Below are 15,395 nucleotides of genomic sequence, written 5' to 3'. Positions count from 1 at the left end.
TAGATTATTGAACCTACTCTGAAAATAAAAATGGGAAGATATAGATAATAAAGTAGATTATTGAATCTACTTTTAAAGCAACTGCTAGTTTTAAATGTTTTACATTAGATAGAACTTTTGTATATGTATACAAATTTTGTATATTGATACAAATTTGAGATTAATTTTCTTACAACATACTATATATTTCTACTCTTGTTCAAGGTATTGTACCTACATAACTCATTTAACAATATAGTGAAAATTTCTAGTTCTTGAAATTATTACAAACTGCATAGGATAATAATACAGGGTTAGTAATTAGTCATCTATTATATTTGAACTTACAGTCAAATAAGGTATGCTTTCAAAGCCAAAGATATATTTTAGATATAGACAGGTCATCTTCAAACACTTCAGAGATCTACAGAATATGGCATTTAAAATGTTTTAATATCCTCAGTTCTTTATGTCAGAGAGACATGTCTGCTCCTGGCAGCACCAATCTACTTTAGAGAAGATAATAGCATCAAACAAACTCCACATGGAGTTTACTTTCTTTGTGGCAAAAGTAAGCTATTGGGCAAGAAAATGCCCTTCAACTGCTGACAGTATGCTGTCCTAACTAGACAAGCAGGACACAGAAGTGACTGCCGAACATTGTCAAGACAAGGAGGGACAACCCTTTAGAATATTCTGCCTTCACAGAAAGTGTGTCAGATATGCTAGGCCTGTAGGCTGAAGATGGAAGCCACAATGTTGTAGAAGGACCTTGGGTGGCTGTCCAGGCCGACAGCTGTTTCTGTCATTTCTCACAGTTTTTGGAAGTCGCTTGCTTGTACTTCCTGCTTATGCAGTTAATATTATTTCCTTCTCAGATCTCTGAGGGAGTTAAGACTATCGTTATAGTTTACCAGATACAGAAAGCAAGTTATGATAAAAAATAAATTAGGTAGCCGGGCGGTGGTGGCGCACGCCTTTAATCCCAGCACTCGGGAGGCAGAGGCAGGCGGATCTCTGAGTTCGAGGCCAGCCTGGTCTACAAGAGCTAGTTCCAGGACAGGCTCTAGAAACTACAGGGAAACCCTGTCTCGAAAAACCAAAAAAAAAAATAAATAAATAAATAAATAAATAAATAAATTAGGTATAAGACTTTGGACCCACCAAGGTAGGTTAGATATGGAGTATTTTCTCTGAATTTATCAAGTGCAAATGGACTAGACATTGTTGATGTATTTATTGCCTGTATATATTGAATACAGTTATTGTACTTTATATAGTTTTATATTATAGTCTTCCCTTTTGTAATATTAGACAAAAAAGGGAAATGTAATGATATTTTATTTGTATTTTAATAAATAAAGCTTGTCTGAAGTTTGGAGAGTAAAACAGCCACCATGATCAACATTACAGACCAGGCAGTGGTGACACACAACTTTAATCCCTGTAGCCACACTAGTTTGCCAGAGGAACTGGGCGATAGTGGTGCACACCTTTAATCCCAGCCCTAGAGAGGAATATAAGATGGGAGGAGACAGTTCTCAGGCTCAGCCTCATTCTGAGACTCCTGGAGGCAGGATCACCATTTCAAACCCCATTCCTCCAGACACTCTGGTGGAGTCTGGAGGACCCTAACCTCCAGGAGTCGCCTAAGCAGCCTGCCCCATTCCAGAACCTTGATTCGATCAGGTCTGTCAGGAAGAGCCCAGAGGTGCAGGGCAGGAGCGGAGCAGGACTTAATCTTCCCTGGACTATTAATGGTACCATCAGGAGAGCCGGGGAAGAGCTGAGCAGCAATCCGCCTTTATTAATAAGGCAGTGCCAGCTGGAGCAGGGCCCCCCTCCCCCTAGTCCCAGCTGGTCGGCCTGTGTGGTAGCCCAGCCATAGCAAACAGGAGAAGCCAGCCCCAGGCCAGGGTGGGTGTGACAGAAGAAGGGGCTTGGAGGAGTTAGGAGCCTCATGACACTCAACCCCGCCCTCCTGCCTCTTTAGGAAGTCCGCTCCTGGGGCTGCAAACTCTCCCTTTGGTCTGTCCCTGTCACAGGCACCTTGCCCTCTCTGTAACTGTCTGGCCTGATGCCTCACTGCCTTGGCAATGCTATAGAGTCCCCTGGGGAAAGCCAACCATCTTGATGTCCTGCCCACCCAGGACCCCTCACCTCACCTGTTGCTCACCCAGGTGAGGTGCTGTCTGTGGGCCAGGCAGATTTCATGCATATACCCATGCTATGAGTCAACTTTGAGCAAGGTTATGGTGGAAGAAACCGAGGCAGAGGAGGAATGACTTGCTTAGGCACACAGGGAGCAGAGGCTGCAGCAGGCACCTGGGTACCTGAGAAAGGGAAAGGCCAGGAGAAGACAGGACACCTGTTGCCTGGCTCTTTTTTCCAAGAACTGAGGAAGCCATGAAGTAAGCAAGTAACATGGAGGCTGCTGCTCAGAGAATTCACTCTTTATCCTTGCCTGGGGGTTTTCAGGGGCTTTATCTACATCCAGGTTATTTGTGGGGAAACTGAGGCAGCTTTTCAAGCCACTGTAGTTATGAGCTGGGGATGAGAACAGATGTTGCCTCCAAGTCTGGCTGTGATGTGTGTCTATGTTCACGTGGATGCCAGAGAGCGTGTCAGCCACAAGTGTGCAGAATATGTGTAAAAGTACATGCATGTTTGCAAGGGGTGGGGAAGTGTTTGCTTTGAGCCCATTTGGGTGCCAGCCTGAACCTGCTCCCAGGCCTCTGAGGACAACACCTGCTTGGGAAGCAGAATGGACTAATGGCATGGGCCATGGACTCTGAATAACCTCCGGGAGGGCACACAATTTAGTCACCTTTACTCCACTGAATTATTTAAGCCGTCATGGGAATGGGGTTATGAAGCTGAGATTAACCACTGGCGCTGTGACTGTGCACAATGCATGTTTTTCCTTTTTCGTTCGCCAAGTTGAATTAAAGTTGTTCATAACAATTGGTTCTGACCCCCCCCCCCACACACACACAATGAAATGAAGTATTTGCCTCAGGCCACATTTCACTCACTGCAATGAGCCCTCCAAGCCAGAGGGGGCGCAGCAGCCCCTCTCCCCAGCCTCAATGGGCACCCTGACCCCTAAGGAAGGTCGCTCTCTTCCCCCACCAGCTTTGCAGATTGAATGAGAGGCCTGACCCCGCCGCTGAACGCAGAACGGCAGTGCCCATTGGTGCCCGAGGGCATCCTCTGCCTCAGGCCTGAACTCACTAAGCCTAGGCTGAAGAGGTGAAGAGACCTGCCTCAGGAGACAGGTGGTAAAAGTCAGCACCCCAAAGCCACTGTCACCCCAGGTGAGTGTCCTTTACTATCTTGCCAGAGTCCTGCTCCCCACGCTGCTGCAAGTCCTGCTGTCATGCAATAAATGCAAAACCACTTTTTCTCTGTTCTCTTTTCCCTCCTCAACCGTGATAACCAGTCACAGCTACCACCTTGTGACCATGAGGATGTCAAGAAATACGCAGGAGCAGGAAACAGATCACAGTCCCTGGTTGACATCTTTAGTTGCCATACCCGGTCAGAAATGCTGTGTCTGGACTTCTGATTGGACTATCCATGGAGAAACCTGCTGTGTCTTGACTTCTGATTGGGCTAACTATGGAGAGCCATGCTATCCCTGGACTTCTGACTGGACTAGCCAAGGAGAACCCGCCCATGTCAAAGCCTCGGCCTGACACCCTCGTTTCTCTCTAGGCTTTCCTAGCTGATCAGATTCAGACGCAGGCAGTGTGACTCCAGGGCCCCTTTCTCAGTCTGTTCCTATCGCCATGAAGGTTCTTAGCATAGTTCACACCACCTTTTCTAAAAAAAAAAAAAAAAAAAAAAAAAAAAACTTCTGAACTGACAGCAGGTGACGTACACCTGTAATCCCCGCACTAGGAATTGCCAAGAGTTCAAAGCAAGCCTACATAGCCAGACCACACCTCTAAAAAGACAATGCTTTTAGTTTTAGGGTCTTGATGTCTTGGCAAAGAGCTTGGCACACAGATGAGGACCTTTTGGATCTCAAGCACTCTGAAAGGCTGAGCTAGAGAGAGGCCTTAGTGCTTGAGGATGCTTTTTGCTCTTCCAGAGGACCAGAGTTTGTTCCCAGGGCCCACGTCAGCTGGCCACAACTGTAACTCCAGCTCCAGTGCTAGGACACCCTCTTAGCATCCTTGAGCACCGTGCGCACGTGGCACAGACTCACAAGCACACATACAGGCACATTTTTAAATTATAAATATCTTTTTAAAAAGGACCAAGCATGTTGGCTTGTGCTTGAAATCCTAGTGCTGGGGCTGGAGGGGAGGTGTCTGGAGTGCGGGATGGGGGGGCCAGGGGGATTCCTGGAACTTGCTGGCTAGCCAGTCTAGCTGAAATTGATGAGGTTCAGGTTCAGTGTTGAGAAGCTGTAAAGATACATTTCTCTGGCCTCCGTGTGCACGCACACATATTCATATACTCACATGTGCGCGCACACACAAGAACACCCACAAGACAGCACCTGAGGAAGACATATAAGAGTTCTCTGGCCTCCACGTGTACCCACATGTCTGTGCACATGTTCACATGTGCACACCTCACATACATACACACCAAAAAACAGTCTTAGGTTTATATCACTCAGTGGTTTGAATGAGAATGGCCCCCATAAACTCATATGCTTGATTGCTTGATTGCTGGTGGGACCATTTAAGGAAGGATTAGGAGGTGTGGCCACTGGAGGAGGGCTTGGGGGTTCAGAAGCCCACTCATTCCCGCTAACTTTCTCTGCTTCCATCTTGCAGGACAGATGTGAGCTCTCAGCTACTGCTCCAGTGCCATGGGTCCCTGCTACAACAGTCATGGACTCACCCTGAGAAACTGTAAGCAAGCCCCTGTTAAGCACTTTCAGAAGTGGTCTTGGTCATGGTCTCTAGTCACAGTGACAGTGACTAAGATGTCAAAATTGAGGTATGGTCTGTTTCCCACAGACTTCCTGCCCCTCCCCCACCCCAAAGCCCTGGCCAGATGGCAGGATGCTACACACATCCATCATCACCACCCAAAGCGCTTGCTTGCTCCAGGTTTAACTTTCATGGGATCTCTTCTAGGAATGTGGGACAGATGTGCCATTGTGGCATCTGGTGTGTTCCTGTTCTGGACTCCCCCACACTCTGCTTACCCACCTTCAATCCCAAACCCTTCCTGCCAGTCCCCCTTTTTAACTGTCTCCATATTTTTAACTTTTACATCCCTGAGCTCTTTCTGACTCTGGGTATCCTGTCACATCTTTTGTATGAGCTACGGTCTCCAGAACTGCAGTTTATAATGGCGGGGAAGTCACCCTACAGCAGAAGCTTGTTCACATCTGGGTGGACAGGAAGTGGACAGTGGACAGGAAGTGGACTGGCCTATGAACTTCACAGCCTGCCTTCTCCAGTGACCTGCTTCAAGTTCCACAACTTTCCTAAATAGCTGCTGCTGCTGCTGCTGCTGCTGCTGCTGCTGCTGCTGCTGCGGGAGCTCCTTCAGCTCCTTCAGCCAATAGCCTTTACGATACCAGCCCACTTGGGCGTGGTCTCTCATACTATAAATGCAGCTGTAAAGCCTGCGCTCGCTCTCTTGCTTCCGGCTCTCACTTCCCGCTGCTAGACTCTGTTCCTGCTCCCCATTTGTGCAGAGGACTGATTTAGGAGAGTGATCTGTAAGTCTCCCCTAAATAAATAACCCTCTATTATGTGTAATTCTGAACTAGTGTGGGATTATATTTTGTATTTTTCTCCATCAAGCCACCAGCTAGGACCAGGTTCAAACATGTTGGCCCATGAGGGGACATCTTATGTGCAAACTGTAACCTCCTGACAGCTTTTTTTTTTTTTTTACAGAGTATTCCATTGCCTAGACATAGCACAACTATTCTGATATTTTATCTACCTCCTCACAGGATGGTCTTGCTTCCAAGTTCAATGGCTCTGAGTAGCACTGGTGTAAACATGGTGCATGTGCCGGCCTCACTGCGGGAGCTTTCCAGCTCCTTTGGCTGAAAGTGGCTACCGCACCATTGACAAGTCTCTCAAAGTGGCCGTGCCATCTGGCACCCCTAGAAGCAGAGGGTGAGCCTCTTCAGCACTAGGGCACTTCCATCCAAACCCCCACTGAAAAGGCCACTTGTCCCCACTGACACAGCAGCTGTCTGAACCCAGCATGTGGTCCCTTGAATGGACTCCTGACCAACGTCCAAGCCAGTCAAATCCTTCTAGGACAAGAACCAAGCCTAGGATTTGAACTCATGCATAGGATTCAGGATATGCTGCCCACATCCATGGGAGGAATTAAGGGCATATACCCAGCTGTTTGACTCAAGATGTTCCTGCTGCCAGTCCTTTGGAAGGCTGCCTGGACTGAGGTCAGCTGCTTCATCCAAAGCCTCTTTCAGGGAATCCCAAGGCTAATAACTAATAGGAGGTGCTCATGAAAGCCTGGTCCCTATCACTACCCCAGGAACTGAGATGAGATCTGGGCACTTGGAGATGACATCACACATGACACCCACTTTATCCTGCATCCTTGCCTTCCCTGCACAGGTGTGAGCATGAAGCAGCTCACAAGAGGCTACAACTGAACGTGCCATCTAAGGGCTCAGACACCAGGTACTGGGACATGCAGTCTGCAGAGTGACAGAGACCTCTACTGTAGGAAAGATGAAAGTGTGGGGGCCAGGTGACTCCAGGGAGGGTACGTGGTGAGCCCAGCATCCATGGAGATCCCCAAGGTCTCCCTGGTGGCTAGCCAGCTCCTCCCAGCCCTCAGGTTCTGATGCTGCTGCTGACCATTGGTGGAGCTATGTGTCCCACCACAATGGTCTTTGAACGTAGCTACCCTGTTCTGAATAAGACTGAAGTTTGGAGGGAAGGGCCACTTCCAGCACTGCAGCAGGCCAGTGACAGGACCATGTTGTCACCCTTCCAGCTGCTCACAGCCCAGTGACAAAGAGATGGGAAACAGACAATGAGAACAATTTTAAGATCAGTGCTGTGGCCACATTAGAGCAACACCTACGCAGGCTAGAGACTGATGGAACCTACTCAGAGGAGGGGACAGCATGGCAAGGCCTGCAGGAAGGCAGAGTCCTCCAGGACAAGAGCCAGAGTATGTGCAAGGGCTCACAATAGAAAGGGAACAAATGGTCCACATAACTTATAATAGAGTTTATCTGCTTAGCATCTTTTCTGTGGCCCCTGGCTTTCCTGGTCTAGGAGCATGGCCAACCACAGGGACACCACTTTTTCCCTTTACCATGAAGTTAGGAACCCATGTGGCTCAGTTAGAGCTCCTGAGAGCCAAGATCTCTGGTGGAGACAGATTTAAGGTGCTGAGAACTGAGGTGTCATATGGCCCCATCCTAGGAGAGACAGTTCTCACTGCCACCTCCAAGTGGCTCAGTCTCATCCTGAGACTCAAGGCCTAGTTCCACTTCTGTGCAGTGGCCTGCTTCTCCAGCTCCTCAGTGCACCCATATTCTCGGTTGACTTTCTCAGAGCCAGTTTTTGGTGTTTGTAATCAAATAATCCTGATGTGGAAACTGGTACCAGGAGTGGAATCCATGCGAAACCCTGAGGGATAAGGAGCCACCTGGAACAAAAATAACGGGCTCGGATTTATATTACTGGACAGGAAGTGGTTGCCAATGATACATGGTTGCAGGATAGTCATGTTATATCCCCGTCACCTGGGACTAGGAGACAGCCAAAGTGAGAGTCAGTAGCAGTGGCCATGGGCCAATTTATAAAGAATGGGCAATCTGTTTCCACTGAACACTGTATAATTTAAAGCAAAAGAAAATGAGGGGCTCAAATCAATGTTCACCTCAAGGCACAGAAAGAAATTCAGGGCCATTACATGGCCATGCTGAGCGAGTCTTTTATTGCATATCGCCATGGAGTTGAAATTGCTCATGACGGAACTTAGAGAGGTTTTGAAGCTACTGAATACAGTGATGGTTGGATTTGCAGCCTCACTAGGTCCCTTCTGTGACAGGGAGGAAACAGGCCAGGAAATGCTAATATCCTATCACGATCATGCAATGTGGGAAGGTTGAGGCCCCAGAGACCCTGAGCCCTCGGATTCCTCCCTGCTCCACCTTCAGCTTCCTCGTGACTCACTAACCTCTCGTGACTTCTTCCAGAATATTCAGGATCTGGACACAGTTCAGTGTGGTCCACTTGTGAAAATGCTGACTTGGAGTGGGGAAAATAAGAATCGTACTCAAAGTGGCAAAGTTGGGTGTGGTGGTGCACACCTTCAGCCACAGTACCCAGAAACAGAAGCAGACAAATCTCTGCGAGTTCAAAGCCAGCCTGATTGACATAGCCAGTTCCGGGACAGCCACACAGCTACACAGTGAGAGCCTGCCTCAAAAAAACCACTAAGATCTGCTGCTGTACAGAGGAGCCTGGGATGGGCATAGCCGTCTCGGTCAAGGTGGGAAGACAACTGTGAGCTTGGATGTTTATCAATAATGGTGTAGTAACAAGAAATGTCATGTTCAGGGCATCCTCTTGGGCAGCTGGCAGATGCTTCAACACTGCAGAAGTCGCTAGGGTGAACCAGAACCAAATGATGATCTGTGATAATTGGCAAAAAGGGACCAGAAAATCCTTGGCACTGTGACATAAATAAAGTCAAGAAGTCAGAGCCGGGATTGCTTGAAGGGTCTGCCAGGCTGTGCCTGTCAAGAGGCCATCACCCCCTCCTCAGAGCATGCTAGCCGTGATGAGGTCGTGCATCCTTGCCTTGGCCTTTTAAAGGTTAGATACTTGAGACAGAAATGCAGCACACAGTGAGATGCTGGCCCCACTGGAGTCACAGGGTGTGTCAGAGTACAAAGCATCTGTGAAGGAAAACATGGATGGGGCAGAGGCTGGGCCTGAGTCCCGTGTCAGCACCAGGTCTCAACACTGAAGGGCAGAGGGGAGACGGGAGGAGGAGAGGGGATGATGGAAGCCAGGCAAGTGTGAGACCTCGTGAGGCTTTGCAAATATATCAGCCAGGCCTCGGGGAAGCCCTGAGCCACAGGGAAGAAGTCTGAACCCCATGTAGGACTTGATCATCAGTAGAAACAGAAGGCTAGTGTGACCTGGGATGGTGTGACCCTGACTGAGGCAATAACACAACTCTGGCTTGATGAACACTGGCTAGCCTGCACACCTGTTCCCTGGGTCAAAGGTGGGACAGGTGGAACCTTTGAGCCGAGCCTGTACAGTGACACCCAGAACATGGTGTCTAGTCCTCCAGCTTACATACCAATGGCTCTTTACCTGGGTGACGACACGCACGGGACGTGTGGCCCTTCACCTGGGTGACAACGTGCATGGGACGTGGGCGACTGGATGGTCATCTACGCTATCTCTGTCCCATCAGGAACTGGACTGCTGCTGGGCCATGGAGGGCAGCCTGGCACCTGATTGCTCAGACACCACCCATATGACCTCCCCTTGTGGTTACCCTTGAGGTCAGGGGGAATAGAAAACCCTCAGGGTTCCCAGCCACAGCACCACGGCCTATTAGGAAGTGGCAGGAAGCCAGGTGTGGGTCCAGAACTACAGGTACTATAGTCCAGACGTGACCGCCTGCTCCCAGGGCCCAGGGAACTGAGTGTCAGTGCCAAACCACAGAAATGTCGCCATGACAGTTTTGACCCATGGGTGGCCAGTGTGGAGCAGGGGCAGCAAGGTCATCATGGGGGCACATCACCCCCATGCCACACCACTGCCCGCCAGCAGTGGCTCGTCTCTGTCTGTCTGATGATCTGGAAAATGGAAAGCGTGACAGAAAGCGCCAGGGGTGGTTCTGCTGACACCTGGGCTGGAGGTAGGGCGGGTTCCTGGCCTGTGGGCTCCTCCTGCAGTCCAAGTCAACTCCCATGCCCTTGGATTTAATTTGGTAAAGGTTTCTGCTCGGGGCAGAGGCTCCTTAACTACCCCTGGGGTCATTCTGATGTGTCCACTATGGACCCCTCACCTGGGCATCTTGTCCCCCTCCGGATCACATAGCTGGCTGGGTGCTGTGGGGTGCTGCTGCCCAGCGCTGCAGGAGAGCATATGACCTCCACTGCAGCCTGGGAAAATGTTCACATTCAAAGTACAGTGCTGTCTCTATGGAACCCAGGCAGCTCTCACAGCATCAGGAAGCCAAAGATCACAAGCTGAGCCCCGAGAAATCCAGGGCCATCTATCAACGGCAACACAGAGTCTGGGCAAGCACTTGTCTTTCGCATCGTCAAGACAAGTCACCTGCACGGAGCGGCTTACAGGGGAAGGGTCATTCTGGCTTCATGGGTACAGTTCAGTGTAACATGAGGGCTGGCTTGTTGGGGTTTTTGTCCTGCCCAGTTCCCACAGCCGGTAAATCCCAAAGAGAATCACACAGAAGGTGTACATAAGTTATAAACTGATCGGGCCCATTAGCTCAGGCTTATTAACTCTTATAACTTCTATAGCCCGTTATTTTTAATCTATGTTAGCCACATAGCTCAGTACCTTTTTCAGCAGGGTAGGTCACATCCTGCTTCTTTGGTGTCTAGACAGGACTGAGGAGGAATGGGCTTCCTCCTCCCCAGAATTTTCCTGTTCTCATTGCCCCACCTCTACTTCCTGTCTGGTTGTTCCCGCCTATACTTCCTGCCTGGCTACTGGCCAATCAGCTTTTATTTAAAACATAATTGACAAAATACAGAATTGTCCCACACCAGTTCAGCCTGGTGGGGAAGGCATGAAGGTAGGAGTGGGAGTCAGCTGGTCCACACGGCACCCCCAGCCAGCTGGTCCACATGGCACCCACTATTAGCTGGTCCACATGGCACCCACTGTTAGCTGGTCACACGGCACCCAACTGTTAGCTGGTCACAGACACCCAGTCATCAGACAGGGATGAGTGTTGGCCCTTAGCCCACTTTCTTCTTGTTCAGTCTAGGACCCTGTGGGCTGATCCACCCATATTTGGGGTGCATCTTCCCTCAGTTAAAACTTGTTGGAAACAGAATCACCAGGGAAATGCACCTCTGGGGGTGTCCTTGAGGCTAATCTCAGGGAAGCTGATAAGATTTGCTACAACAGGACCTGACAAATGAAAGTCATCGGTGGGCTAAGGGAGAGCTGATATGTGAGAGAAACAGGGATCAGCTGGGGACCCAAAGTCTCAGAGAGGATCCTAAGGGTCCAGTGGACTGTCGCCTACTGGAATGTTCTCTTCATGCAGAAAATTAGCAGGAGTATGTTAGGGGGGAGGACTTGCTTGGATTTTGAAAGTAGTCTAGGATCATAAAACAGAGTCCCTGTGGGTTTCCAGCTTTTGGTAAATAAAAATAACTTCCAACTCGAGGAAATCAGATCCCTGAGGATCAGGGGTAGGGGTGAGAGCCAGATTCATGCCTGAGGCTGGGAGAAGAGCTATCCAGACTGCACAGAGTGGGAGAGGGGAAGGGTGGACACAGGGCCCGACAGGCAGCAGGCTACAAACAGGACCTTCAGGCTTTCCCGGTGTGGGGGGGCTGGAGTGAGAGGCTCCCATCGGTTCTGGCATTTGAGTACTTGATCTCCAGTTGGTGGCACTATTTGGGGAGGGTTGGGAGGTGTGGCCTTGCTGGAGGAAGTACATCTCTGGGGGTGCACCTTGAGTTTTCTAAGCCACAGCGCTGTTTCCTGTTCACTATCAAGGGGTTCAAGATGTGTGCTCCCAGTTTCCTGCCCGGCTGTCTGCCGGCCCCGGCTGCCTGCCATCTCCATTCAGCTGTCATGGACACTAACCCTCTGGATTCATAAGCCCCAATAAACTCTTTAAGTTGACCTGGTCATGATTAAACATCTATTCCCCCCCTCCCCTTTGTGTGTGTCTAGGTGTGAGTATATGTCATGTGTATGGGGTGCCTACAGCAGCTAAAGGAGGGTGTTGGCCCTGAAGCTGGAGTTCAGTTCAGGTGGCTGTGAGCCGCCCAGCATGGACGTTGAGCACCAACCACACGCAGGTCCTTCGTGAGAGCGAGCAGTATGTGCTCTTAACTACTGACCTGTCCCTCTCCAACACCTCAGCTGAATTGTTTCAAGACTCCGATTCTGGTCATATTTCTGGTTTTTGTCTCCCAGGGTGTTCTTACTGGGATGAAGAAGGGTGTGTGTGTGGAAGTGTGCCTACCAGGGAAGCAGGGGAGGGGCTGTCCCAAAGCAAATGTTCTGCCAACCCTTTGGTCCGCTTTTTCCCTAAGCCTCTAGCCCTCCGGACAGTGGGGGCATAGAGTTCTCCCCTAGTAACAGACTGGGAAGCAAGTTCTCAGAAATTACGGTGCCTCCATTGTGGCTCTACCCTGTGAAGTAGTTTATCTTTCTTTTATTTTAAGGCAGAGTCTAATGTATCCTGCGCTGGCCTCGTGTTCTCTAAGTAGCTGAGGATGACCTTGAACTTCTGATCCTCCTGCTCCTGCTCCCAGAGTCCCGGCATCCCTGGCTCTCCTCCACACCGGTTTCATGCAGAGCTGGGGATGGAAGCCGACTCACACCACAGACAGGCAGTCTACCCTCTGAGCCTCACCCCACTTCAGACAACTCTGGTCTCCTCATCTGTTTGTCATGAAACCCACTAATTAAAGATTCTCAGAGGTGTCTGATTTCAGGGGAAAGTTTATGGATGGAGGCTAACCGGGGAGGTCGTGGGCCGGAGGTCGTGGGCCTGTGGCTCCATCTGAATCACACCAGATTTGAACAGACTGCTGAGCCTTGACACCACGTGCAGAGTGGAGTGTGTGTGGGTGTGTGTGCGCGCGTGCGTGTGTGACTTCCTCTTCCTTTAAAAAGCATTTATTTTAATCCTATATATGTGTATGTATACAAGTATCCTATACTTGTATGTTATGTAGGCCATGTGCATGCCAAGCCCATGGAGGTCAGAAGAGGGGATCAGATCCACTGGAACTGGAGTTACAGGTGGTTGTGAGCCACCATGTGGGTGCTGGGACCTGAGCCAGGTCCTCTGCAAGATAAACAAATTCAACTAGATCACAGTCCTGTGAAATCTTTCCCCTGCCTCCATCACCTCCCTCCCTCTTCCCTTCACTTTGCCCCAAAGGTCTTGTTTTCTTCTCTAACTCTATCGCCCCGTGAGCTCCCAGAGGCCCCGCCTGGAACTGATACTCTCCAGGCTGCTGGCTCTGCCCTCTTCTGTGGAAACAGAAACCTCACTTCCCTGTCAACCCCAAGTCCAGGGCCTTTGACTTCAGGCAGCTGGTGATTGCGTACATAGCTGTGTTTGCCTTGTTCAATGGCAATGTTTTCCCTGTGTCTGAGAAATTGGCTGTCACGGCCTGGGATTGAATTCTTGGTAATTTTTTCATTAAAATTAATGAAAATATTTCTTCACTTAATGGCTTTTCATTTAGGGGCAAGACTTTCAGGGATTAATGGGCTTGCGGCATGAGGAACAGGTGCTCACTCAGGCTTTATTGAGCATGCTCTCCCTGCCGCTCCCTGGAGGCAGCTCTGTCTCCAGCAGGGTCCCCCAGGCCCTCATCTTACCGACCCCTGATGTCAGGAGGGAATCTGTGTTCTTCTGTCAGGAAAGAGAGGTAATGAGGGGTAATCAACCTGCTGTGGGCAGGATGGGATATTCTCTATGGAATGTTCCACCCTCAGGGGCCTCCGGCATAGACACACACATGCACACACACATGTACGCGCATATACACACACAGAGAGAGACAGACTCAGACACAGACACAACATGCAATCCCTTCAGGTCTTGCCCCAGTCCATCCCTTCTTATTCCAGACCAAAGGCACAGGCTTTGCCAAATCTACAGGACAAGGAGTCGTGGCAGAGGGAAGAGTAGAGGCTGGGACCCAAAGGAAGCAAAGTGGGTTAATTAGGACAGGGTCAGGTGGGCAGGGGAGAGTCGGGGTGGGGCTCCCTGTGCGGTGGAGGGCAATGCCAGAATGAGAAAAGGGCTTCTGGTTATGTTGGGTGGGTGCCACATGCAGTGGGAAGTCGGAGAGTGCAAGTAGCTCAGGTTAGAAAGGGAACCTGGATAGAGGGGGAGCAGACCTGGAGACCAAGGTGAGACAAAGCTGGGGTGGAGCTGGTGGCGGGTGGCCCAACACAGTCCTTCCCATGTGTTATTTATTCCTTTGGGAGTTAAACTAAACCTGACACGGACTTGTGACTCTGTCAACTCTGTTAACCAAGTTTTCTGTCAAAATATCAGGGGTGCACTTATTGGCTCGAGTTGACGAAGAGCTTCAGGTATGGCTGGACCCAGGTGTCTAGCTTCACTTCCAGCCAAGTCTTCCTTCTGTGGGCTGGAAAGCTGCTTCAGGACTCCCCTTTCCAACACGTCGGGTAGATGAACTGCAATCTGAAGCCTGGTGTCCACATAGAGCCGAGAGTAAGGCTAACCTCGTGGATTCGATATGCTGAGAAAAGCCAAGGCTCTGGCTCCCACAAGAGGCCAGAAGGTAGGGCCCCAAAATAATGCCCCCAAACAAGGACATGTTGGATGGATGGACAGACGGACAGACAGAGAGCTAAGCTCTTTGAAAAGGCTAAAGCATAGCACCCTACCTGGGGACTTTTCTCAGTGACATGAGGATCTCAGGAGGAGAGTGAGCTGTCGGGAGCAGTGGGGGCTGCAGCGGGTGGGCTTGGAGGGAACCAGACAGGGGCGAGCAGGGCCCCTGTGGCAGGCCGAGAGAGCAGGGGCCCTGTAGCTGACGCAGTCACCTCTCCAGGAAGGGGCTGGGGTGCTCTGGAGGAGAAGAGGGGAACACAGAGCCTCTGTCCTCAGGTGGCTTTGACCTCAGGACCTGTCCTGGGAAGATGCTAAGTGATGACAAGAAAGGTAGTGGGGCCACCCTTTCCAGGAGGCCCCTCTGGAACAGGACAGGAGCATGGACCAACTCTGGACCCAGCATCCTCAACTCCTCCCTGGGCCAACTGTCTCCACAGCCACCTGCCGAGGCCTCTGTTGGGGTAACGGTGACACTGTGCAACCCTGTCTAGTCTGTCCCTTCTGGGGCCGCAGTTCTTCCGGGGCAAACAGATGACAATGTGTGCTCCCAAGTGGCTGCACGGCATCCCCAGAGCTGCACAGGGTCACTGTCCCTCTGTGCACTGACTGCATGTGTGCCTGCGTGTGTACGTGTCTTCTTGTGTGGCTGTGTGCATTTGTGCCCTGTATAAATGGGTATGCATTTGGCTTCCTGTTGTCTCCAGTCCTGGCTGGCAGGAGGGGGGGGGACAGGGAAGCCTGGGGAGGGGCTGGCTCCTTCTCTGCCTTTGCTGACAGGTGTTGGCAGCTTATCTAACTGTGATAATGAAGAGAGGGGGCCACTAATTCCTTCTCGCTTTATTGAATCCACCAATCCCTCACAGCCTCGGGGGCTGAGA

The 15,395-nt window shown here is 50.4% G+C and overlaps 1 long non-coding RNA gene across 1 annotated transcript; it reads left to right on the top strand.

Moving 5' to 3' along the window:
• The first annotated feature begins 142 nt into the window (after nucleotides 1-142).
• LOC119823971 lies at nucleotides 143-1,368 on the top strand. Its single transcript, XR_005287004.1, has 2 exons — nucleotides 143-931; nucleotides 1,124-1,368. It is a non-coding gene; the product is annotated as an uncharacterized LOC119823971 (long non-coding RNA).
• The last annotated feature ends 14,027 nt before the right edge of the window (nucleotides 1,369-15,395 follow it).

This window comes from Arvicola amphibius, chromosome 9, assembly GCF_903992535.2.
Source record: "Arvicola amphibius chromosome 9, mArvAmp1.2, whole genome shotgun sequence".
Taxonomy (NCBI): Eukaryota; Metazoa; Chordata; class Mammalia; order Rodentia; family Cricetidae; genus Arvicola; species Arvicola amphibius.
This window is presented reverse-complemented; position numbering and strand designations above follow the sequence as displayed.